The 27,473-nt window shown below is 44.0% G+C and overlaps 1 protein-coding gene across 4 annotated transcripts in view; it reads right to left on the minus strand.

The window, feature by feature from the left end:
* Nucleotides 1–18,983, minus strand: part of PLA2G7 (phospholipase A2 group VII) — a 42,746-nt gene extending 23,763 nt beyond the window's left edge. For 3 of the 4 annotated variants that reach the window (XM_072733447.1, XM_072733453.1, XM_072733442.1), the window contains exon 1: nt 18,844–18,983. The gene's annotated coding sequence lies outside the window, so the exon portion shown is untranslated. The remainder of the gene's footprint in view (nt 1–18,843) is intronic. The other variant, XM_072733434.1, reaches the window with a different exon arrangement.
* Between the last annotated feature and the right edge of the window lie 8,490 nt (nt 18,984–27,473).

Consider the following 27,473-nt stretch of genomic DNA (forward strand, 5'->3'; position numbering starts at 1 on the left):
GAGACAGCCAATTGTTGGAAGGGCTTCCCCAAGCCCTCCAAGCAGGACTGGAGAGCTCTGCCCTCCCCCTGCTTCCCACCAGACCTGTGCCAATGCCATCACCTTTGGTTCTCAGAGTGAGGCAGGGTAGATTTAAGGCCAGGTGAAATGGCACACCGGAGTTCCCACCCTGACCCCACGCAAGCTACAATGGTTCTTGGAGAATCTTTGTTCACACTGACTGGGGCGCCTGAGTGGCTCTGTTGGTTAAGCATCCCACTCATGATTTGGGCTCAGGTTGTGATCTCAGGGTCATGAGATCGAGGCCTGGTCAGGCTCCGTTCTGGGTGTGGAACCTGCTTAAGATTCTCTCTCTCTCTCTCTCTCTCTCTCTCTCTCTGTCCCTCCCTCGCCCCGCCTCACACTCACACACTCTAAAAAACAAAAACAAAAACAAAAACAAAAACAAAATCCATACTGACTGACTCCTGAGTCCCACCCCAGAACTACTGACTCACAATCTTTAGAAGGCATGTCAAGGCATCTGCACTTTAGCTTTTGAGGGCTCCCAACACAGCCACACCCAGAATGTAGTATTTGGAAACTGCTACAACGGAACAAAAAGAGTACTATTTATTTTATTTATTTATGTATTTATGTATGTATTTATTTATTATGTTTTTATTCGAGTAAACTCTGCTCCAATGTGGGGCTCGAACTCACGACCCTGAGATCAAGAGGCACATGCTTCACCAATGGAGCCTCCCAGGTACCCAGAGAATACAATTGGTTTAGAGGTTCTCACCACTCTATCACATGTGCTGTCTCATCTCATCCTCAAAGTAGGAATCATCTAATTTAATGATTGGCTGCCTCATTCATTCATTCATTCATTTGTTCATGTATTCATTCAATTTTAAGAATGCCAATATGTCAATCTATGTTTGGGATAAACATATTTCTAAAATTAAAAAAAAAAAACCCAGGTTTTTAAAATAGACATGATTTTTATCTCCAAAATTCCAGTGGGTTGAGAGACTTTCAAACAATTGTGATGAATGCTTTACTAGGTTCTTTACAAAGTGCAGTGCGGATAAAGGTTTAGTAGACATAACAGAGAAGCAAATCATAGCATCCTGCATTTTTCATTTTGGGAAGAAGATCAATGAAAGACAGACTATGGTTCCAGGCTGAAGTCACACTGCCACTATTTGTGGGCAAGACTGGAGGGAAGGTTTTCTTCCTTTGACCCCAGTGTACTGAGTGATAGAACAACCCAGATGGGACCCCTCTCTTTTCTCCACTTCCCCATGCCACAGAATGCACTGCCTTCCACTGCTACTTCTGGCTGGTGTGTTTTGTGGGATGGAAAGTTATGCCAAGACTGTCCCTCTGGCAAAACAACTCAGTCCAAAGCAGTGGATAACAGGCACCAAAGTTTCTCTACAGTCAGGAAAGGGGGCCTTCTCTGGGCCTGGACCCTCAAGGGCACTGGAGAAGTAGGCACTTCCTGTCTCAGCAAGTAGAGGCTCCCATATCTGGGAATAGTCAGGTCCTGGAGCCACTAGCCACACAGAAGGCCACCCTCTCTGCTCAAACAGCATCCTGTACATGTCTCTATTCGGGCACTTTTCGCAGCCTTTACTACAAGGCTCTGTTTATAGGATTGCTTCACCTGTGAGCTCCTCCAGGGCAGGGACTGGTTTCATTTGTCATTTATTGTTATAACTTAACAAAGGACCCAGTATCTAGCAAGTATTAGTAAATACTTCTTGACTAAGGATGAAAGATCTTATCTTCTTTTTTGTGTGAGCTACAGGTGGCCCAGAAACATATTCCCAGATGATTTCACATCAGGTGTGCCTTCTTGAGACACCGAAGTGAGTAGGGATCAATTACTTGGGTCTCAGTGCCTAGAACCCAAATACCTGGGTCTGAAACCTAGCCTGGACATTAGAGTGTGACCCTCTGCAAACTGTAGAATCCTTCTGTGCCTTATTTCCTCATCTGCAAAATGGGGCTGAGGATGGTAATAATATTCCCCAACGTTAGATGATTAATACATGTAAAACAGTGTTCTTGCATGTGGCTAGTGCAAATGTTAGCATATTCATTTTGCATTGCTATCACCATGCTTTGCCCCTAGGTAAGTAGTTGCTTAATAAATGTTAAAGAAATAAAAGCTAGTGTGTCAATCAAGACCTTACTGAGATAGATGCAAGAAGCCATCCTTGGTCAACATCCCCTTTGTCCATAGGTGGTTCTGCTGAAGAGATCTTAAGGTTTCATTACGGGTTCTAACATGCCCTAAAGACTATAATTATCATTTCTCCTACTTTTCTTGGGGGAACTTTGTATTCACTCACCCTCTTCCCCTTTGCAGCCTGCTAGAGCCTCATAAGGCCAGGGGAACCTCTTCTCTTGGCCTCTACCATCTGCTTCTCAAGACTTATGTAATATTCCTCCTTTCAGCTCCTTATTTGGCATCTCAAGGTAACAGCTCCCTAGTCAAATAAGCTGCTAAGAGGTACTGATGTGCTCACGAGGCTTTCCTCATCAACTTCCAAATAACAACACTTTCTTTTAGCCACGGTCTCCAGGTGGCATCCTATCATATCAAAGCCCCTGAAAGTTTACTGTAAAGGAGAGAATCATATGCTTTGGGGAAGAAATGCTTTGGAGAAAAAAAAAGGGTCTTTCAAAGTCCTTCAAATCAGATCCCGTGGGGAGTAATCCACCCTGGCTACTCCAGCACCCTCTGGCTGCCAAGTTTCAGACTAGAGTGAGTGTGGTTGCACTCTACCATTCAGCACTGCAGTGAAGAGCTAGTCCATAAACTAGGAGTCTGAATTATTCAGAGTATAGTTTGCGATATAACTTCTGTGTTTGAGAGATAGGCAATAGACAATACTTAAAGGGTGCAAACAGCTCTGCTCTGGAGACGCAACTTCTCATCATTAAAAACAAAATGGGAAAATTGTTCCTTTTTGAAACCATTTTTTTCTCTATATTTGGGACATATAAGCCAGTCTTCTTTCAGGAGGTTTAATAGTGAAACAGGCAATTCTGGACAAGAAGCCTTTTTAAAATTAAACTGGTGATGGCAGGCAAAAAGCTGTAGAAGTAATAAGAAAGAGGATCTTGATGTTCATTTTTAATCAGTTTTACATTTTCTAAAAACCTGAGTGAGAACTCCTTGGACCTGGAGGAGGACTTGATGAAGCACGCTTCTGGAAGCATTGACAAATGTTCCTAATTAGCATATCATAGGCATCTGAGGAGAGACTCAGGGATTGGTTTTCAGTGTCTCAACTTGTTGGCTTGGGCTTTGTCTGCTTGAATATTAGCAGAAACTCCTAAAGATAAACAAGGAAGTATTTCGACTGCAATTCAGACCTTCTGAATCCAAAACTAGAGGACTGGTTCTTGACTCGAGTCAAGAAATTTAAAAAGGTGATATGAGGTATAAATGACTATCTTTTATTGAGCACCTACTATGTGCCAACTATGTCTGTATACTCAATGTAATTGTTAGTCCTCACAAGGAGTAGAGTTAGGCAGGTACTATCACCTCCATTTTACAGTTAGGAACACTGAGGCTTGGGGCGATTTGCTCACTCAAATGCCTGGTAGGTTTTGGAGGCTTGACCAACAAGCCCAGCACTCTGAGGTATATGAGCAAAAACTATCAGTATATTTTGCTCTCATTTTCATTTAAAGATGTATGTTTATACACAAGTGGAAAAAAGTCTAGATGAATATAAAGCTAGAATGTTCTCACCACTTATATTTAAGTGGAGGATTACAAATGTTTTTTTTTTTTAAATGTACTTTGCTAATTTGTCAACAACAACAAAAAAACACGCACTGCTTGAGCAGGAAAAATAAAATAAAAGAGAAAACAAAACCCTAGCTCTTTACTTGAGCAACAGAATCTAAACAAATGGCTTCCTGTCAGACAGAAGCTGGACACAGAGATTTTTGGCCCAATTCGGAAATAATATTGGATTTGAGGCTGTGTTTTGGAGCAATAATTTTAGGGGAAAGGTGTGCTTCATTTCAGTTTGAAAGTCTGGAGTAGGTATTTTTCCTGAAAAAAAAAATCAGTGATTTGTGGTTTTTACAATTTCAGATTAGTATACCCATGAGCCAGGCATTGTGCTAGGCTTTTAAGGGAGTTTTAGAGTGTTAGGGGATGGGGATGAAGGAGGTTTGAGGTGTAGGATGACAAACAAAAGAGAATAATATTCTTCAAAGAGTTCCTGGTTTTGAGCTCCAGATAAAGATAAACGCAGGGGGCCTGGGTGCACAGTCTGTTAAGTGTCTAACTCTTGCTTTACACTTGGGTCATGATCTCAGAGTCCTGAGATCGAGCCCCACATAGAACTCTGTGCCCAGCATGGAGCCTGCTTCAGATTCTCTCCTTCTCCTTCTGCCCCTCCTGCTCATGCTCTCTCTCTAAAACAAACAAATATATATATATATTTTAAAGATGAACATAACCTACTCCAGCTCTGGTGAAACAATGAGATACTAATCGAATCCCCTTATTCCACATACAGAGAAATTGAGACTCAAAAGAAGGGAAAAAATTTCCTGGAGCCACACAGCAAATCAGTGGTCAAGCTGGGATGAGAATACCTTGTCCCCTGGTCATTAGGTCATCAGGTCTGCAACTGCAGTGAGCCCAACACTGTAGGGCAGGTTCATGTGGGCTCTTGGGGAGACCATGGTGTCCCATCAAGGTCTGGACAAGGGCAATAGGAAAGGCCTGGCTTTAATCAGAAGGATCAACTCAGCCAGTCATTGAACATCTGAAACCTAAATCTCCCAGCTGATGAAGTGGAATTAACAATACCTGTGTCGTGAAGTTGATGAGGTGAGGGAACATGCTAGCACAGCACCAAAGACACCAACTCTCAGGACATAATCCTTTCCCTTATTCACCAGGAACCAGCTTAAGTTCCATTGGGAGAAAAATACATTAGACTCTAGAGATCACATTCTGAGAAAGGAGAGAGTCTGTGACCTGAAAGTTGGCAGGTTTATCCTGCTGAGTGGCCCAGACAGCTCGGGTAGGGCAGGCTCTGGCTCTGCCCAGTTTCTCATCCTCTGCAACACTAACATTTGGGACCAGGTAATTCTTTCTTGTGGGAACTGGCGTATGCATTGGAGGATACTTAGCAGCATCCCTGGACTCTATGCATCAGATGCCAGTGGCGACATTCTTCCCATAGCCCTGAGTTGTGACAAAGACAAAGACATTGCCAAATGTCCCTGGGGGGTGAGGCTGCCCCTGGTGGGGAACCACTAGACTACTGGGAACAAGTGGGTACAGGTAGGGAGAGGCCTACCTTATCTAGGAGATGGAACAAAACCACATATACAAAACAGAACAGACTTGAAAACCATTTATTTTAAGAGAAATAACTATACCTATGAGCCCCTTGCTAACCAGGTAGGTTTATTGAACAGCATATGTAGGATATAACCTATGTATAAGTTTAAGTTTACTAAGATATGTAAATTCTTCCTTAATGTATTCAACTTGTGGTATGTATGCGCCACCACACTTGCCTTTCACCTTATTCCCCCCATAACCCAGCTGAGTGTCTCTGTCTTGATGCCCTGGATGGTTTCCTCAGCCAGCAGCACTTGCCCCATCGGTTGACCCATATCCATTCAAACATTTACTAAGTACCAACCGTGTGCTAGGCAGTGAGTGCTAAGGTCTGGCTGGCTCCTACCATGAGCACCCTAAACCCTCTGAAGGGCAACAGTGCAGCCAGGACTTCAATGCTATGAGGAAATTTCAGTCTTGAAATTCAAAACTCTGTAAATGAATTATTCTAAATACATACATGGGTCATATGTTCTTTTGCCTTAGTAGTTTTTGTCTTGAATGCCATGTAGATGATGGGGTATTTGCAGCATTGCCTTCTTTCTGCTTTGGCTAAGTGCCGAGGAGGCATGGAGAGAGCCAGTGAGTTCTTAAAGTGCAATTTGGAGTTTGAGACATTTTGATAAGAGTGGGTTTGGTGTGGACACAAAGGAGGATGGTCTATTCCAGGGGGTGTGCGGTGCCAGAAAGCACGGAAAGCCCTCCTAGGGAGAGGTCCTGCAGGAGCTGACAGTCTCAAGAGGAGGATCCTTAGCAGACTGAGCTGGGTTGATGGGTCTCTCCCCCAGATCTTTAGCCCGATGATCCGTGTGTCTGGGGCTCACAGGGGATGTACGGCACAGGGGTTTAGAGCCTCAGTGCATTCACTAAACACAGTTGTGCCCCCAGGCCACAGTTCAGTCTACTTGTGTCCCAGTGATTCCAGGGCAGCCCTTTCTTTACTCCTTAGCTCACCTCTCCCCATTCGGTTCAAGTCTTGCTCCATAAACGGACGCACTCTCCTTTGCGCTGCTCTCCTATTCCTTACAACTGAAGAGGAGAAACCTCCTTCTCCAAGGAAAACAGAAATACCAGGATGACCCTCCTTCTGAGGCCTTTCTCTCTGCCTTAGATCCAATTCCAGACCACCATTCACCCTCTCCTCTTTACGACTAGTTCTCAGTCCTAGGCTCTGCCCTCATTCCTCCCCAGTTAAGGGCACCTGATCTCCTGGATGGTAACCCCCACTCGCCCCAGTGCCCCCAAACCACCCTCACTTTACATCATGACTTTAGGGTTAATTTATGTGTCACTTCGTAACACCAAAAAATCTTGTCCATTTTCTTCACCCAAACTGATTGAAGCTGCTCCAGAAAATGTCCACTATCTTTCACCTTTTCAAATGTTGCACAAGTTCTATGTATCTTTACAACACAGTTGGCTTTGAATCCATTTCTCTAGCTTTCTTTCTTAGGTAAAACTGTTTTTGCTGTTTCACACGATTCTATTGTAAATGACTACCAATCCTCTATGGAAGTATTACACATTCTAGATCAATGTGGCCAAATATTTCCCATGTTACTAAAATAAAAATAGTGCTTCTTGCTTTTCTGAACAAAGGACCACAATCAACGGCAGCAAGTCCCCAGCTTTTTCAGGCACTGGCTTTCTTTTACCTTCTGATGGCCACTGAGATATCTGAGAGGATGACTAAGGGAAGCCTCTGAATCCAAACAAAGAGGGATAATTCATAAGAAGTCTGTTAACTTTCGTGGTTCTCTTTCTACAGAAAAGGACCTTCTTCTCAACCATGGGATGTGAGTTAGCTAAATCTATATTTATGTTTGCAAACTTTTCAGGATGCTGAAAAGGATAATATATTTTTTAAAGATTTTATTTATTCATTCATGAGAGACACAAAGAGAGAAAGAGAGAGAAAGAGAGAGAGAGAGAGGCAGAGACACAGGCAGAGGGAGAATCAGGCTCCATGCAGGGAGCCTGACGTGGGACTCGATCCCAGGTCTCCAGGATCAGACCCCAGGCTGCAGGTGGCGCTAAACTGCTGCACCACCGGGGCTGTCCCTGAAAAGGATACTATTGACTTTGGATATTTACAGCTGGAGAATCCAAGGTGATGACCCTGAAACATTTGATGCTGCAATGTTACTAAATATAATCTTTGAAGGATCATGACTGACACCACCAGCCAATACAAAATTTTCAAGGAGAAAGATGGACCTGGCCAGACAGAGCAGTAATTGGTAAACAAAAAGCTGGGAAACGTGGGACTTACCTATTATTTAACTCCTGAAACTTATCAAAGCACAGTCAGCAGTTCTGGTGGGGATATAAATAGGTACCGTGACTTTTGGAAGGCAATATGGCAAGCCTTAAATTGTCCATACCCTGTCCATTGACCTGTTCATTTCTGAGATCAGCACACACAAAAATTGTATTCACAGGGAAGAAAAGCTCTCAGAATACAATGCACTATGGCGTTCATTCCAATTCTATTTATGAGAGCCAACATACACAAAGGGAAGCCCTACAGAACCTCAAACCATAATGTCATCAATGGGATTTTATTCAGTTAGTAACATGATATTTACAAAACGATTCGTGATAACTTAGGAAACCATTTACAATGCAATTCTAATTGAAAAAAGATCCTAAGATTTTGCTGTGTAAAAATTCACCCTAAAAGACTATTAATATAATAAGGGTTGTAGAATTATGGTGGTTTTCCCATAATGTTTCACATTTTCTTTTGCAACCAAACATACTGCTTTACTATGCTTTACTACTAGTAAATAATCTTGAAAGAATTTTTAGTACAGTTCATATGACCATGAAAAGTACTTCCGTTTAATATTAAGTAAAATGTTATGGAGAGAATATAGAGGATTAGCCATGATCTCAGATATATAAGATAGGAAGAAGAAGAAATGTGTATGTGGGGGACAACAATAAGGACAAGACCCAAAATATATAGAAGAGATAACAAACATTTACAAAGTTGATCTTTCTTAAAGAGTTTGTATTTAGAAATGAAAGATAATTTTTAAAAAGATTTTATTTATTTATTCATGAGAGACACAGAGAGAGACAGAGACATAGGCATAGGAAGAAGCAGGCTCCTCAGAGGGATCCTGATGCAGGACTCAATCCCTAAACTGGGATCACACCCTGAGCCAAAGGCAGATGCTTCCTGTTTTTCTCTTTTATCCATGAGAAGATTTACTTTAAAAAATCAATAATTTTAAAATTATAAAACCTGAGAAGCATTTTCTTCTATTTTGATTCCTTGACCACTAGATAAAATATCATCCCAGCAGATAGACAAGAGCTTTAGAGTGCTCAGAGAACACATTCTACTTAAATCTATTTAAATGCTGGTACCTTCTGGGGGCTCCTGGCTGGCTCAGTCAATTGACTCAGGGTTGTGAGTTCCAGCCCCAGGTTGGGTGTAGAGGTGACTTTTTTTTTTTTTTAAAGTCTTTTCTTCTGTGTACTTAATGTCTATCCCTCAAGCCACAGTTTCCTACTTGCTCTTTAAATCCCAGCTGAGGGCAGCCCAGGTGGCTCAGCGGTTTAGCGCCACCTTCAGCCCAGGGCTTGATCCTGGAGACCCGGATCAAGTCTCACATCGGACTCCCTGCATGGAGCCTGCTTCTCCCTCCGCCTCTGTCTCTCTCTCTCTGTGTCTCTGGTGAATAAATAAATAAAATCTTTAAATCCCAGCTGCGATTTCTATATCACACCCGAGCTCTGCTAACTCTCTGTTCCAGTCCATCACTAGTAAATTCTCATCAGGCAATATTTCCTCTTTTGAAATGAAAGACAAACCAAAAAATGCAAAATGTCCACTCGAGTCCAGAATTTCTGTTAAGAGCTGATGAGTAGATCTGTGTAAATCCTAATCCTGACGAGGGATTAGGGCCTGTGAATTATGTCTCCTGTTCCTGCTAAAGAGAAGAGAAATGGCTCCTTCACAAGTACCAGGACTCTCTTCCTCAAATTCTTTCTGATGAACTTTTGGAATGGGAGTATATGGCCGCTGGAATAATGATACTCCTCTACTCTCCAAATCTCTACATCTTAATCCCCAGAACATCACACACCAAAGGGGAATCAAGGTTATAGATGGAACTAAGGTAGCTAATCAGTTGACTTGAACACAGATTAGCCTGGATTATCCAGAAGGGCACAATATAATCATTAGGGTCTTTAAAAGTGGAAGAGGGAGAGTGGCCACAGAAGGTCCTATGACATGAGACCAGGTGTGTCTTGTGCGGTCCTCAGGTGCAGGGCCAAGCTATGGCCAGGAGCCTAGGGTTGGGTGTGGTGGACACTCCAGTCCCCTGCAATCCCTTCCCCCCATGTTCTCTGAGTGCTTCTGTGAAGCCCTGTGATGCACAGGCAGGGTGGCCAGTGCAGTAGGTGTGGATGTGCCTGACAAGATAAAGAGCTGAATCCTAGGGGTGTTCCTGGCCTGTGACTCCTTCAGCTCCATCACCAGCATGCACCTGTGCTTGCTGAGGTGGCCAGAGACCACCTACCCCAAACAGGTCAGTTGGGGTTGGGTAAGTGGGATGTGGTGGCAGATCTGATGGAGGAACTAGTGGATTGGGCCTGCTGCACCTTTGCTGGCCATTATCATCACCACCATTGTTAAAACTGCTCAGCTTATGAATTCACAGCAAAACTGGTGGCATACATTTCCTCCATCATATTCAGAGAGCTAAGCCCCTTACCCCTGTGACATGTGGACCTGCCCCTGACTGCCGTAGCATTGAACGTTTTTCTGCGTCCAGCACCCCTGCCATCTCATGTTGCCAATATACGCTAAGAAGACACTGGGCACTTTATGGGGATCTGGCTCCCCATAAAGTGCCCAGCACCCCTGCCATCTCATGTTGCCAATATACGCTAAGAAGACACTGGGCTCCCCATGGGGATCTCTAACTTCCTCAGTTACTAAAACATGTGACTCTTGATCTCAGGGTTGTGAGTCTAAGCCCCATATTGGGCGTCGAGATTACTAAAAAATAAAAATAAAAAAATAAAAAGATGCTGGGCCCTTTATAGAAACTGGAGCATTCTTTCTGGTGTTCCCAGGAGGATTTACCTGCATAGCCAGATGGACAGGTAGCATGTGCCTCTGAGAGCTCTTGCTGCCCTTCAGTGAGTAAGCAAACATGCTATAATGGGAACTTTGACATTTTCTCCTTTGAACAAATAGATCTTAGACAATTACAAATTAACAATCTTGTATGTAGGGCATTTCCAATATAGATGGCATGGCTTTGCCAGAAATATTTAATCAGGTGGAAATACTTAATCTAGAAATGTTTCATCTCTTCAACTTTCTATTTCATAGTTAAGAGAATGAAATGACATTTTGGAATTACAAAAAATAAAGAAGCAGGGGCAGCCCCAGGTGGCTCAGCAGTTTGGCACCTGCCTTTGGCCCAGGGTGTGATCCTGGAATCTCAGAATCGAGTCCCACGTCGGGCTCCCTGAATGGGGCCTGCTTCTCCCTCTGCCTGTGTCTCTGCCTCTCTCTCTCTCTGTCTCTCTCTCTCTCTCTCCGTGTGTGTGTGTGTGTGTGTCTCATGAATAAATGAATAAACACAATCTTAAAAAAAATAAAGCAGAATAGGGTGGCAGAAGAGGAAGTCAGAGTAATGAGACGTGAGAACTCAACCCACAATTGGTGGCTTTGAAGATTGAGGAAGGGGGCCATGAGCCAAGGAATACGGGTGTCCTCTAGAGTCTAGAAAAGGTAAGGAGACAGATTCTCCCCTAAAGCCTCCAGAAAAGAATGCAACTCTAAAGACACCTTGATTTTATCCTAGTGAGGTCATGTTAGACTTCTGACCTATGGAACTGTAAGATAATAAAGTTGTGTTGCTTTACACCAATAAATTTGCGGGGTGCCTGAATTAGGTGGCATTTAGGCATCTCACTCTTGATTTTGACTATCATCCCAACTTCATGTTGGGTTCCAGGCTCAGCAAGGAGTTGGCTTGAGGATTCTTTCTCTTCCTCTCCCTCAGCCTCTCCCACTGTTCTCTCTATATATAAAATAAACAAATCTTAAAAAAAATAAAATAAACCAATAGGGGCACATGGGTGGTTCAGTCACTTAAGTGGCTGCCTTTAGCTCTGGTCATGATTCCTGAGTCCTGCGATCAAGTCCTACCTGGGGCTCTCTGCTCAGTGGGGAGTCTGCTTCTCCCTCTGGCTCTCTCTCTCATGCTCACTTACACTTTCTCTCTCTCTCTCTCTGAAATAAATAAAATCTTTTTAAAAAATTAAAAAATAAAAATAAAAAATAAACCAACAAATTTGTGATAAATCATCACAGCAGAATTAGAAAACTAAGAGCATAAAAAGTTACAGAATGAAGGCAGAAAACAAATAATGGCTGATTCACTTTCAACTACAGTAAAAAGAAAATGAGTTGAATATCTCAAAATTGACTCAATACCAAAGTGAATGATTGAGGAAGAAGATAAAATCTTCTGTTCTGAATATTTTACAACAGGATGAAGGCAAGAGACTGTCAATTTTCCAGCCATGATTTCTAAGCTATGTGTTACTTTTTTTTTTAAGTTGTAATATATTTTGTTGTTCTTCTATATTAGTGTTACATATTCATGTTTAAAATATTCAAAAATTATCAAAAGATATAGTTTTGAAAGTCCAAATCTTTGTAACTTTACGTACCCATTCCTTCTCCTGCTCCGGATCTAGTGAAACTTGTTAATAACTAGAGGTAAATGACTTCATGCATTTTTCTACAAGCAGTATCATTAAGCAACTATATCTTATTTGATAAGGAAACAGTGTTTACTTCATTCTGAAAGTAGCTAAACTTCATCCCAGAGCAGTGAATCTCAGTTGGGACACCCCAAAGACATTTGGCAATGTCTGGAGACATTTTTGGTTGTCACACCAGGGAGGGGACTGCTACTGGCCTGGCATCTGGTGGGCTGTGGCCAGGGATGCTGCTAAACATCCTACAGTGTACAAGACAGACACTACAACATAAATGTCTGGCCTAGAAGCTCAGCAGTGCTAAGGCTGAGGAATTCTGGTCTAAAGGAAGACTGGAGAAACTATATCCTTGTTTAATATGGAAGAAATATTTATTTCATCCTGAAACCAGCTATAGGGAGGTGGATGCCCCCATTACAGAGGACCTTTTTAATTATCACATTGTTTGTGATGTATACCTTACGGTGTGGAGAGGGTCCTTTGTCATGAGAAGGGTTCAAGGACTACTAAGTGGTCCCCTGCCAGGGGTGCTAGAAAAAAGGATGGGTGCATGGCTATAGGCCAACTCCAAGGTTCCATCTTCTTCTACGATCTAGGACTCCTTTTCAAAAGTATCAGCAAGGGTTGCCTGGGTGGCTCAGTCAGCTAAGCATCTGCCTTCGGCTCAGTTTGTGATCCTTGGGATCCAGGATCGAGCCCTGCGTTGGGCTCCCTGCTCAGCTGGGAGTCTGCTTCTCCCCCTCCCCCTCTTTCTCCTCTTCCTCCTTCTCCTCCTCTGCTTGTGCTCTGTCTCTTGCTTTCCCTTTCTCAGTTAAGTAAATAAAATCTTTAAAAATAAATAAATAAAAAGCATCAGCAAAAAGTTCTTGCCTCATACTTGCTGATACTGAAACGTGGAAAGAGAAGAGCTAGTACCTGCTCTATTAATATTATTTTCTCCCTACCAGACTAGCTAAGAGAATCAAAACTTCATCTGAACATTTTCTCAAATGTAGAACTCTCAAGTGACTTCTGCAAAAGTGTGTAAAGCCTCTTATCTCATGCACAGTAGATACAACTCTTGTGTAATCATTTCACAATCCAAGAAAAGAGATATGGTCAAAAAAGTAAACTAAGAAGCAGTTCCTTATTGTGGGAGTAACTGAATAAAACAGGCATTGATAAGTACTTAACAGCTGCAAATAAAATAAAACTAATTGATTCTGCTCCCCTTTTGGAAATGGAAACTCATCTGCATCCAGCTTCCAAATGTTTGGTGTCCTATTGAGCTTTAAGGCCATAAATGTTAAAAGTCATCTAAGGTCCCTGGACAGTTTGCTGCCATCCTGGAAGCATCCCGGTAATATTCCATACCAGTTGAACCACAGCTCACTGAACTGGTCAGGTTTTAAGGGTTTGAACAATGGAAAGCTTATTCAAAAGGACACCCACTGAACAGTAACCAGACTGATGAGGGAACAAGGCAACAAGTCATATGAGGAGCTGTTCAAGGAACCAGGGATGTTTACTCTGGGGAAGACCCACATGGCACATGACCGATATGGTGCTACGGGAAAAGGGCACATAAGGGAACCTCGACTACAGAACTCCACAGCAGGAGCTTTTCAACAATTACTATATTCTATCCGAGGAGCAGTTTAAGTGCAGGCCTGCGGACTCCCAGCAAGGATACTGATGAAGAAGAGGTTGCTCCATTAGATAAGGGTAGAAGGGGAATGGACAGGCAGGACTAGAAGCTCTAAACCTGAGGTTTAAAGTCAGAAGCCAGCCAGCTAACTCAAGTGAGCTAAACAAGACACACAAGATAGAAAAACCACTGGTGGAGACCGTGGCAAAGGAGACCATCTGAAAAGGAACGCCACCACCCTGTTCCAGTTGATGCTGCCATCTATGGTTGAGAGCTCCATGTTACTAGATCTATTTTATTTTGTTTTGTTTGTAAGAAAAGCTGGAAAACCATATTTCTATGTAAAACCCACTGATTTTTAAAGGATGGCACTAATTCAACGTTTCAAAGTATTAGCTAAGTTAAACAGAATAATTAGTTGCTGCTACAAGAAACCTCTGCCTTTAAAGATGCCCAACCACTCTCAACCCTAAGGGACTACACAGATCCCTCAAACCCTGTCATTATTTTGTCTGCAATTTGAATCACCAGACTGGCCACTTTGAACTGAAATCGGATGCTTTGGCCCATCAGTCATTAATGGGGTCTGGCGAGTGAGGATAACCAGGAGCCCATTAAGTCACCAAGAGCAGAATCCTCCACTGCACACAACATAAATGAGGAAGGACCTCTATTTTCTTCCAAACAGCATGACAAGTTGCATGTTAAAATGGGGCAGGAAAGAGAAATAGGGTTGCCTCATTGTGGTAGATAGTGTCCTGTCCCTGAGAAGGTCATCCCTAACGTAGTTGGTAAACAGCTTCAAAACTCTTGCCTGACCCTCTAAAATTTCGTCAGTGATCAAGGTCAAGAAGGTTCAAGAGTCCCCTGTGAGAAAGAATGCTTCACTAAGGGAAACGATCCTATTCAACTCTGGTTCACAGCCCTCCCAGAAATTCTGCTGCCATGAATAGATTTTCAATTATCAACAGATCTTTTGCACTCAGATATCTGCACACAGACATACCCAGGACAAAGGCAAATCTGCTATCTTTCTTTTGAACTTTCTTTTACCATTCCCAGATTCAGATAATTTATTTTGAATTCTACCCTAATGGCATTCAATTCCCAAAAGTAAGCCAGCTATTAGTTTAGCATTATTTCCTCTTCATTCTATGATGGTATGTTTCACTGGTAACTCTGGGTTAAGATTCCCAATCTTCTGAACAGATCAAAATATTTTTATGTATGATAAACATAATTTATTATAAAGAATAGAATAAGTAAAAAGAATTAAGTTTAGGGGCACCTGGGTGGCTCAGTGGTTGAGCATCTGCCTTTGGCTCAGGTCGTGATCCCGGGGTCCTGGGATCGAGTTCTGAATTAGGCTCCCCACTGGGGGCCTGCTGCTCCCTCTGCCTGTGTTTCTCCCTCTCTCTCTCTCTCTGTGTCTCTCATGAATAAATAAATAAAAATCTTTTTTAAAAAAGAATTAAGTTCACTATAAAATTTTTGAAAATAAAGCACAGGAAATTCAAAATAACACACTATTAGCAAGTAATAGTTATAAGGTCTTACTTTACCCTCAAGAGCATAATCACTAGCTTATTTATTTTTATAAGATAAGTGGATGGTGTCATTCTCACCATTCTCAGATGGGAAATCTGAGAAAGAAACATAAAGGGACTTCCCACTCTACTTCCCCAAACAGCTCCTGCCCACCTACTGCTACCACGGTTTGCTAAGTCACCATAATCAACCTGGAGCAAGTCTCCTTATCGCTCTTCTTCTCCTATGATCCATTCGTCACACTGCACCCAGAGTAACCTCTGAAAAAATATAAATCTATCACATTATGCCTGTGCTTTTGGCTTCCCACTCCACTTGAAGTTCAGATGGCATACCTCAGCCTACGAGGCTCTGCATGACCTGGCCACTGGCCTTCAACCTCACTCCCCCAGCCACACTGCCCTCCAACTATGCCTGGAACACATTGAGCTTGTTGACAGGACCATCTGATTGTGGTTCCCTGTACCAGAACAATCTGTCGATATTCTGGGGGCTCATCTCAAGGTCATCTTAGAAAAATCTCTCCTTAGGGGGTACCTGGGTGGCTTAGTCAGTTAAGCGTCTGCCTTTGACTCAGGTCTTGATCTCAGGGTCCTGGAATCAAGCCCAGCATCAGGCTCTCTCTCTGCTCAGTAGGATCCTGCTTCTCTCTCTCCCTCTGCCCCTGCTGTCCCCCACCCCCACTCTTGTTCTCTCTCTCTCTCTCTCTCTCTCTCAAATAAATAAACAAAATCTTTAAGAAAAAAAAATCTCTCTTTAAAATCCAATCTAAGGGCGGAGGGGGGTGGCTACCTGGGTGGCTCAGTTGGTTAAAGCGTCTGACTCCTGGTTTCTGTTCAGGTCCTGATCTTGGGGTCATGGGATTGAGTCCTCATTGGGCTACAGGGCTCAGTTCAGAGTCTCTTGTCCCTCTCCCTCTGCTCCTTCACCCACTTGCTCTTGCTCTCTTGCATGCTCGCTCTCTCTCAAATAAAATCTTAAAAAAAGCAATCTAAGAAGCTGGGGCCCCTCCCACCTGTCCACCTCTCTTTCCCTCTCTCTCTCTCTCTCTCTCTCTCTCTCTCACACACACACACTACAGTACTCTACCACACACAGCACTCTGATTCCTTTTCTTCAAAACATCCAATACTATCTGAATTTGCCTTGTTCATCCCTTGATTCTGAAATGTAAACTCCATAAAAATAGAGACCAGATCTGTTTTACCCACTGCTCTGTCAGGCACATAGTAGGTGCTCAATAAGTCAATGAAGGCATGAACAAAACCTGTATTAAGGATCAACTAGCCCACTTAATCCAATCAGTATTGATTCTTAATAACAGGCTTTTTCTTGCTCAATTGCTGAGTTGTTTTTTTTTTTTAACTACAAGCCTATATATATTAGACTGTTTCTATTAGAGTGTTATGAGTCATACCTGTAAAATGGAGCAAAGTGACAGTGAAGGCACATAACACGTGCCTGGCTTCACAGAAAGAGGCAGTAAGGACCTGTTGCCCATTCCTTCAAACTACAAAGATTCCTCAAAATTCTGGGACAACGTGATTTTACAATTAGATGTTCCCTTTCAGGTGCTCTTCGCTGAATACTTTCTCTTCAATTCTTCACTTTCATGGTAATTTCTCAATGTCTCAAGAGGTCAGTCTAGCCAATTATGGGTCTTGAAAAAACAAAATCAGCCTTAAGATGAATCAAAGTGTCAATAGCCTGATGATCACCTTCCTTTCCAGGAAATATCCATTTCCTGGGGTGTCACTGGAATGAATAGGCAGATTCCTAAACTCCAGCTGACATTCCTAAGGGGTCCCACTTCTGCTGCTAGGGTACCTAGTTGGAGTTCTCCTTAATGCTCTGTGATGAGAGTCTCAAACAGGATGGTTAAATGTCTGAGGCCGAAAACCTCACTTGGTAGGGAATGCATATTCCTCACTACTTAAGTTCAAAGACACAGACACACAAGGGTTAGGAAATGAGGAGCCAACTGCCCAGGGGTCTGTTTCCCCAGAAAGCCTTGGGGCACTGGGCAAGCCCTTCCACACCTCAGAAGGGGTTTCTCAACTGTTAAATGAGTGGCCGAACCAGATTTATATCCCTCACAACTCATGGTGTCAGCCCTGAGTACAAAGGGACCCATTCCAGGAGAGAGCATCACTAGTGGCATCCACAGCAACAAGTCCTGGGCGAATGTCTGGGGAAGGGACATGCACTGTGAGTGCTAGCTGGAAAATGCCTAGGAGGTAGGTTCTCTCACCCGCTTCTAGGGGATCACCAGAATTCCCTCTGTGAGGAAATCCGCTGGGGTGCTAGGGGCTCCCCCGGTGCCTTGTGGTGGCCAATACTTAATGCCTTGGTCCCTGAGTTGAATGGTAGCCCAAGATGTGGTCCGGAGCGTTTTGGGATCTTCAACACTTTAAGGGATACATTTTCCTGCTCCTGCGCAGCAGCAGCAAACCAGTCTCCCAGCTGAGGATCCTCACTTGGGTCAAAGGTAATTTGCGCAAGACTGATTTGTTACTGCAAATGTCTCCTAAACCTGAGCTCGTGTGTCCTTCAAAACTCGGCGAGCCCCGCACACCTGTCCCTCCTTCCTCATCACCTCTGCAGCAACCGCAAGAACCACAGACCTGATTGCCAGCCTGACCTTTCTGCAAGCTAGAAAGTTCTACGAGGAGCTCCGGAGTGTGATGGGGAAGGCAAAGATCTCTGCAGCCGGTTTTTCTTTGACTTTTTTTGTAAGCAGGCTTCCCCTTACTTGGCGTTGTGATCCCGTCGGACCGGCGGTGGGAGAGCTCTGGGAGGTGCGGGCGAGCGAGCAGGGCCGAGGCAGGCTCGGTTTCGCTCCATCCCGGGGAGGACCGACCGCGGCTCCGAACTGGGCTCGGGCTCCTCCGCAAGGAGAGGTGTTCCTCTGTCTGGTCCCCGCGGAGGCTTGGGATAAGAAGTCTCCCCGCGTTCCCCGTGCCCCTGGCCTGATTCCCTCTCTGCGCTGAATTCGTAGGTGAGGGTTGCCGCCTCCGGGGCAAACGCCCGAGAGAAGTGGGTTCGAATCCTGTCACCCTCCCCGCCGAGGTCCCAGCGCTGTCGCGAGTGGGCAGGGACAGCGAGCCGGCCCCCCCCACCCCCGGCAGGCGCTGCTCCGGGTCGGGCCCCGCAGGCTCCCCCAGGCTCCCCCGCAGGCTCCCCGCAGCTCCTGGTCGGGCCCCTCAGGCTCCACCGCAGGCTCCCTCCAGGCTCCCCCGCAGGCTCCCCGCAGCTCCGGGTCGGGCCCCGCAGACTCCCCCCAGGCTCCCCCAGGCTCCCCGCAGCCTCCCCCAGGCTCCCCCGCAGGCTCCCCGCAGCTCCGGGTCGGGCCCGCAGACTCCCCCCAGGCTCCCCGCAGCCTCCCCCAGGCCCCCCAGACCCCCCAGTCTCCCCGAGCCGGTGGCCGCGGCCGCTCGGGGATCGCCCTCCCCCCGCGCCCAGCGCGCCCGCACCCAGCGCGCCCGCACCCATCGGCCTCCCGCCGCGTCCCGCGCTCGCTCCTCACCCGGGCGCCGCGCTGAGCTGCTCGCCGGAACCAGGGTCCCCGGCCGGAGCGCGCGGAGCCCGACTGCTGGTCGCCGCCGGCGCCGCGGACCTCTGCCGGCCGCAGTCCCCGGGGCGCGGGGTGGGTGGGCTGCGCGCCCGCTGGGCCCTCCCCGGCGCTGCGGGAGGAGGGACCCGGAGGAGGGACGGGGAGGAGCGTGTGGCCACCCGCCTCCCCCTTGGGAGGCCGGCGCGCCCAGGCGCACCCAGCACCCTCGGCTGCCCAAGGCCTGGGGTCCCGCCACCCGCGGCCTCCGGTGGACTGAACACGCCCCGGGTGGGGGGTGGACCCCCACGTGCCCGGGGGGTGCTGTGCTCAGGCTGGGTCCGGTCAGATCCGCCCCCTGCGCCCTGCGCCCTGCCCCGCTGGGCAGCAGGCCAACCTTGTTCATCCCGCCCGCTTCCAGTTACTCGCTTTCATCTGCCGCGTGAATCGCCGTGTCCATCCACCCCTCACCTGCGCAGCCCGCGCGCTGGTTAGACCCACTGGGCTCCCGAGGCCCGCCGGCCGCCCTCAGTTTCATTTCTGCGCGGAGAGGACGGGAAATGCTGTAAGAAGGGGCCACCTCACAACTCAGTTTAATCCAGTTATTCGGGGTTTAACTGAAATTCCCTGTTCGTTTTTCCAAAGGCTTTCCCCTCCATCTACTTTCTGTTGGAAACGTATCCGTTTAAAGCTTCGTTTACAGACTCTGGGGAAACAGTTTGAAATAGAGTTGAAATTCATAGGCAGCCTTATTAAAGTTTTGTATTTTTTAAAGATTTTATTTACTCATGAGACAGAGAGAGAGAGAGACAGACAGAGACAGGCAGAGGGAGAAGCAAGGCTCCATGCAGGGAGCCCGACGTGGGACTCGATCCCGGGACTGCAGGATCAGGCCCTGGGCTGAAGGCGGCGCTAAACCCCTGAGCCACCCGGGCTGCCCAAGTTTTGTAGTTTTTAAATAGTGATTTGTAAGTTTTGGTGAGTTGATGGAACCGTAGATGAAATTTATTTTATTTTTATTCTGAGGACTCTGTGGGAAGAAGGCATGGTTTGTAGCTCACTTAGCATACTTAGTGGTATGACTTTGGGCCAGTTCTTTTTTTTTTTTTTTTTTTCTTTAATCCGTTCTGCTTCAGTTTCCTCAACAGTAAAATGGAGCTAATCAAAATACATCAGTCAGAGAGGCCCCTTGGAAGAATGAGATGCTTGTGAAATGCTGGGACAGAGTTGGCACCTGGGAAACGTTGATGCCATGCCATACTAATATAGGTGTCTTTATTTTTATTTTTTTTTATTTTTAATTTTTATTTATTTATGATAGTCACACACAGAGAGAGAGGCAGAGACACAGGCAGAGGGAGAAGGCAGGCTCCATGCACCGGGAACCCGATGTGGGATTCGATCCCGGGTCTCCAGGATCGCGCCCTGGGCCAAAGGCAGGCGCCAAACCGCTGCGCCACCCAGGGATCCCAATATAGGTGTCTTTAAAGAAGCAGTGACTTATTTAAACCTAACAATAGATGAACATTTATATAATACTGTATCCGCTTAATGATATTTTCCTGTAGGTCCTGGGCTAAGCCCCTGTGAAACAAATTGCGCCAGGTTATTAACGTAAAAGGGTACATTTTGCCCTACTTAAGAGATCTCTGACAACCTCCTCCTTTTGATCTTACGACCAAAGAAGCTGGAGATTCAGCATCACACCTATAAAGGTGGTAAGCTTTGTTTGAAAGCAGGTCTGGAAGGCAGGTATGATATATTTTATTTGTTTTTTTCAATGCCAGCTCTGTGCTTTCCCCACCATAATCAGACCAGATTCCCTTATGGGATTATAGTGATTGGCATTCAGCAGGTTAGTGTCCTAAGAAAATACCCACTGTAGGGTTGCCAGATTTAGCAAATAAAAATACAGGATGCCCAGTTATAATAAAATTTCAGATTAACAACAGAAAGCTAAAAAGCTTTATATGTATAAGTATGTGTAAGTATGTTTCATGCAACATTTGGAACATACTCATCCTAAAAGTTCTTCATATACTGAAATTCAAATTTGATTGTGCATCCTTTATTTTATCTGGCAACCCTAGTGCAGTGAAATTAGTAAAGGATGGGACTCACATTCCAAAAGAATGGCAAGTTTTAATAGCCGTACAGGTTAAAAGGTAGGTCTGATATGGATTTTGTTTTAATTTTATGTAGTAAAGGAAAACAAACTACTTGTTTTGTTTTTTTAAAGATTTTATTTATTCATGAGAGACACAGAGAGGGGGGTGGGGCAGGACACAGGCAGAGGGAGAAGCAGGCTCCATGCAAGGAGCCTGATGTGGGACTCGATCCAGGAACTCCAGGATCACGCCCTGGGCTGAAGGCAGGTGCTCAACCACTGAGCCACCCAGGGATCCCCTGGCTACTTGTTTTTATAAGTTGATTGAGCTATATGAGTTATTGAGCTTTGTTGAGCTATTTCTTATTTCTTCCTATTTCCCATCAATGTAGCATTGCTTATATATTTCTTTAATATAAGCAAAACTGATGATTCTTCCCTCAATCAAGATATTGGACTAAATAGTAATAATGTGCTTAATAGTATTATTAAATAGTATTTATTAAGGGCCAAATATATGTTAGTTACAATTTCAGACTGTGCCCTGCAAGCTTAGGAAACCACAACACAGGGACGCCTGGGTGGCTCAGTGGTTGAGCATCTGCCTTGGGCTCAGGGCATGATCCTGGAGTTCTGGGATCAGGATAGAGTCCCACATCAGGCTCTCTGAATGGAGCCTACTTCTCCTCCCTCTGCCTATGTCTCTGCCTCTCTCTCTGTGTGTGTCTCTTGTGAATAAATAAATAAATAAAACCTTTAAAAAAAGAGAAGAAATCACAACACAGAGTGCTGTCCTGTTAAGTAGGTATAGGATGGTGAAAATTTGGAGAACTGAGTTATCAATTATTCTTGGAAAGGGTAGAAGACAAAACTGTCCTTACTGTACAGGATTCAAGGAAAAGAGGCTCCAACACAAATGAGCAGAGTAAGGGAATCCCGGATGACAGGTAGGCCTAGCCTGGAAACCAACCATCTCGATGAAAATAATGGGATTCAATAAAACTGAAAGTATGACTGGGAACTTGAAAACCCTTGAGGCTCTCAGGTGGTGATGAATGCAAAGGAAAAAATTAATTCAATTTAAAATTTAAAAAAGTTAAAAGCAGGAGCTCGCAGGGAAGAAATGTCCAGGAAAGGCATACTGCTGGTGTGACACAGCTTACAATAGATTGAGTCTGAACTACTGGGTGGTACCTAAACACAGAGACTACATTTATTTTTATTTTTTTTCCAGCTGTTCTCTCTTTATTTTTTTTATAAATTTATTTTTTATTGGTGTTCAATTTGCCAACATATAGAATAACACCCAGTGCTCATCCCATCAAGTGCCCTCCTCAGTGCCCATCACCCAGTCACCCCCACCCCCTGCCCACCTCCCCTTCCACCACCCCTAGTTTGTTTCCCAGAGTTAGGAGTCTCTCATGTTCTGCCTCCCTTTCTGATACTTCCCACTCATCTTTTCTCCTTTCCCCTTTATTCCCTTTCACTATCCTTTATATTTCCCAAATGAATGAGACCATACAATGTTTGTCTTTCTCTGATTGACTTATTTCACTCAGCATAATACCCTCCAGTTCCATCCACGTTGAAGCAAATGGTGGGTATTTGTCGTTTCTAATGGCTGAGTAATATTCCATTGTATACATAAACCACATCTTCTTTATCCATTCATCTTTCCATGGACACCGAGGCTCCTTCCACAGTTTGGCTATTGTGGACATTGCTGCTATAAACATCAGGGTGCAGGTGTCCCGGCATTTCATTGCACTGTATCTTTGGGATAAATCCCCAGCAGTGCCATTGCTGGGTCGTAGGGCAGATCTATTTTTAACTCTTTGAGGAACCTCCACACAGTTTTCCAGAGTGGCTGCACCAGTTCACATTCCCACCAACAGTGCAAGAGGGTTCCCCTTTCTCCACATCCTCTCCAACATTTGTGGTTTCCTGCCTTGATAATTTGCCCCATCAGAGACTACATTTAAACCAGAAATCCAAAAATATATTTCTCTGAATGGCCCAGAGAAGTATAATCAGAATGCTCTACTAGACTATAAGGAATAATATTCACATGATCTATTAGAGGAGACATTATATTGCTTATTGATTTTCAGCTTTTAGAATCATCTTATATACAAGCCAAAGTAGAGTTAACTATGATTATACAAGAGAATGGAAACATGATTAATTTTTTAAATGTAAAAGTAAAGGTAGGTAGGTAGAAGGAGATAGAAGTAGGGAGCAGGGTAGAGAGAAAGTTGGGTTACTAAGGGTCTCATTTTAGAAAGTTTAGAGTTGAGAGATACTGTCTATAGTTGATAGGATGGAAGTAAATGTCTGGATGCATAGTAATTTTGCAGAGGAGAGAGAGCAGCTGAAGGCCTGAGTATACAGATGTAATTCTATCAGGTGGTTCAGGGAAGAGGAAAGATAGGGCCAGTGCATTTTGTGAGCTAAGTGCTCACTCTCCTGGTAGAAATTAGATAGACAGTGCCTAAGATGATATACCAAGAAATCATAGTAGCATATTATTTTGGAAATACATAGAGATCACCAGAAATCCAACAAGAAACACTGTTAAGAGTGATTATATTTGGGTACTGATGTAGTGAAATGCCGGGACACCTGCACCCCAATGTTCATAGCAGCAATGTCCATAATAGCCAAACTGTGGAAGGAGCCACAATGTCCTTCAACAGATGAATGGATAAAGAAGATGTGGTCTATATATACAATGGAATATTACTTAGCCATCAGAAGAGATGAATACCTAGGATTTTATTCAATGTGGTTGGAACTGGAGGGTATTATGCAGAGTGAAATAGGTCAATTGGAAAAGGACAATCATCATATGGTTTCACTCATATGTGGAATATAAGAAATAGTGAAAGGTATCTTAAGGGAAAGGAGGGAAACTGAGTGGGGAAAAATTAGAGAGAGGACAAACCGTGAGAGACTCCTAACTCTGGGAAACAAACAAAGGGTTGCAGAAGGGAGATGGGTGGGGGATGGCATAACTGGATGATGGGCACTAAGAAGGGCACTTGATGGGATGAGCACTGGATGTTATACTGTATGTTGGCAAATTGAATGTAAATTTAAAAAATTGTAAAAAGAATGATTATCTTTTGGGAATTGGACTGGAGTTGGGACGGGCTGAGGTGTGAGGGTCTGGTCTTTCTGTTTTAGTACTTCAGAACAATTTAACTATTTGAAGTATGTGCATGATTATACTGATTAAGTATTTAAAACTTTTTAAGGATAGAAATTTGTGAAAAGGAAGGCTTCACCAAGACAGTGGCTTCTGTGGATGAGTAGGAAGTTATCTGGAAGAAAGAGAGCAAGGGTATATAGAATGCTGGAACAGCACGTGGAACTACATAAGAAAAGGCACAAGGCCCTAAAAGTGAATGATAATTCTTGGGAACGTCAAGTTCCCCACTGCAGTAAGCCTCAGGGGTATAGATTGGGGAACATCAAGTTCCCCACTGCAGTAAGCCTCAGGGGGTATAGATTGGGGCCCAGGGGCCTCTGGGTGGCTCAATCGGTTAAGTGGTTAAGTGTCTGCCTTCAGCTCAGGTCATGATCCCAGGATCCCTGAATCGAACCCGGAGTCAGGCTCCCTGCTCAGCAGGGAGTCTGCTTCTCCCTCTTCCTCCGCTGCTCCCCCTGTTTATGTTCTCTCTCTCTCTCTCTCTCTCATAAATAAATAAATAAATAAATAAATAAATAAATAAATAAATCTTTTTAAAAAATAGGATGGCACAGAAGGTAAGGATGACAAGGTAAGTTGGCACTACTAAAAGAGTCTTCCAAGAAACACAATAGGGTTTAGACTATGAGCTCTTTAAGAATAGGGACTGTGTCATTTTTATTCCCTTGCATCCAATATGAAGCCTAGCATACAGTAGTCTCTCCTGAAAATGTTTTCTAAATGAATGAAAAATATCTTGGGGCAATGGGGAACCATCACTATTTGAATGTAAGCAGAGAGGTAGCATTACTGATTTTTGGAAGACAATTTTGTACAAAAAAAAAAAAAACATGTTGAGATGATGAATTAGGAGGCTGTGGGGTGAAAGGTGATGATATAAATTAGGATAATGACAGTGGGAACTGACATTAGGAAGATCTACTTAAGAGATATTAGCAAGGGGTGAAGACTAAAGCAGAGGGGTGAATTCAAAATGGCCCTGAGACCTCTAGCTGGGGAAACCAGGTAGGTAATGGAGCCATTAACTGAGAAAGGAAAACCAGGAAAAGGAATAGGTTGTAAAAGTGAGATAAGAAGCACAATTCTGTATACACTAAGTTTGAAAGATCTAAGGCTGATGTTTTTAAATTGGGAGTTAATGAACCGTCAATGGCCTATTAAATGTACTTGGTGAGGGATCCCTGGGTGGCGCAGCGGTTTAGCGCCTGCCTTTGGCCAAGGGCGCGATCCTGGAGACCCGGGATCGAATCCCACATCGGGCTCCCGGTGCATGGAGCCTGCTTCTCCCTCTGCCTGTGTCTCTGCCTCTCTCTCTCTCTGTGTGACTATCATAAATAAATAAAAAATTAAAAAAAAAAATAAATGTACTTGGTGAGTTGAGACAATTTTTTTTTATTGATAAGTAGACTCTATGGGCTTGAACTCACAATGCTGAGATCAAGACCTGAGCTAAGCTCAAGAGTTGGATGATTAAACTCCTGAGCCACCCAGGAACCCCAAGACAACTATTTTAAAAAATAGTTCCATGAAATGGAACATGGCAGATTTTAAAGTATATCACATGTGATAAGGTTAAGTGTTGTTTCACAGAAACCTTATTTCCATTGTATACATATGTAGGTAACTGACATAGAATGTATTTTCTACCATAAGTCAAAAAAATGTTTGAGAGCCTTTGCCCTTGGACACCAGGCAAAACAAGTGGTGGGTGGAGTTGACTTATTCCTGCCCAACAGCTGTCTATGCACATTTCTTTCCAGCTCTGTATTCAGTGACATCACTCTGATAGCTTGAAATCAACCAAAGGGAGGGTCTCATGCCACAGAAATCAGCAAATGCTACAAAATGAGCCTCTTTTCCCTTACGGTGAGCTTTCGCATCTGGGTAGAACCATCCCAAGCTCAGTCTCAGACCTGGGCAGAAGTCGTTTATTCGGAAGTGAAAATGCTGAGAATGCGTGGGATTAGCCATTGAGGGTTTGCAGGTAGGAGGCAGGATTCTAAAGAACATCACAACCATGGACAGCAGGAGGAAGAGAAGCTGGTGAATGACAGTGAGAGAGGCTAGTCAAAGTAAGGACAGAGAAGAAGAGAGAGAAGCTCTGAGGAAGTCAAGAGAGGAAAGGGGTTTTAAAAGGTCAGTATGACCAACATGGTTGCTTAAATAGAATAAATGAAGAATGAAGGAGGAGTCATGAGATTTAGCGATTAGGAAGGCCTGCTGACCCCTACAACTAATTGCATCATAATAGAGGGCTGAGAGTGGAGAGTCAGTAAGGAGAAGAAATGCAGATACGATGACAGGGAGCTTAGACCACTTTTAAGATATTTGATGAAGAAAAGGAAAAAGATATGGCTGTAGCTTGGGTGAGAGAGAGCATGAGCAGAGTGACAATCTGGGGGCTGGTCATAGGCTCTGCCTAAGGATGTTTGAAGCTTTCAGAGCCCCATGGCCGCCAGGAATTCACTCCTTGCTTGAAGAGTTAGTGTGTCTGGTCATGTGCTTCCCCTGGTGATGTTGTTATTCCAGGAACAAAGCCAGAGAGGAGGCTTATCTGCTCTTGGAAAATTGGAGAGCAGATTGCCAAAGACAGAGAAAATAAGGGAACTGATGGTAATTTGAAAGATTTTTGTTTTCTAGTTATGATGTAATACATTCCTGTTGTTAGAAATCTAAACAAAACAAAATAACAAACATAGAAAGTGGGGGGGGGGGTCCCCCAACCGCAACTTGATGAAGTAATTATTGAACATTTGGTACATACCTCCCTGACAATTTTCCAGACATTGTGCCGTAATTAAAAGGGCTGAGTCAGACAGACCTGGGCTTGAATCCAGTTCTACCTTTACTAGCTCAAAAGGCCTTTGGCAAGTCACATAGGCTTTTAATTCCTCAGTTTCCTAATCTGTACAGTAGAAATCATAATAGTGTTTATATCACAGGGATGCAGCAAGAACTGAAAGGGATTATGCATGTAAGTTGCTTAGAACAATATTTGGTATAATTTGATATATATATATATAGAGAGAGAACACTTGACATATATATCTATATATACACATGTATATGTATATGGGAAAAATCATATATAGTCATATAAATAAATATATATAAATATACACATTCATATATATATAAATACACACATACATACATAGCATGAAGAACCAGGAAGAACTGAAAATCACTAGTGACCTGAGTGGGTTGGAAGAACTTACACTGAGGCAGAATGATGGAAGTGGAAGGGTGGAATGTCATGGTCGGAGGATGGAATTTGAAGCACAAGAC

Source organism: Vulpes vulpes, chromosome 1, assembly GCF_048418805.1.
Source record: "Vulpes vulpes isolate BD-2025 chromosome 1, VulVul3, whole genome shotgun sequence".
In the NCBI taxonomy this organism is placed as follows: domain Eukaryota; kingdom Metazoa; phylum Chordata; class Mammalia; order Carnivora; family Canidae; genus Vulpes; species Vulpes vulpes.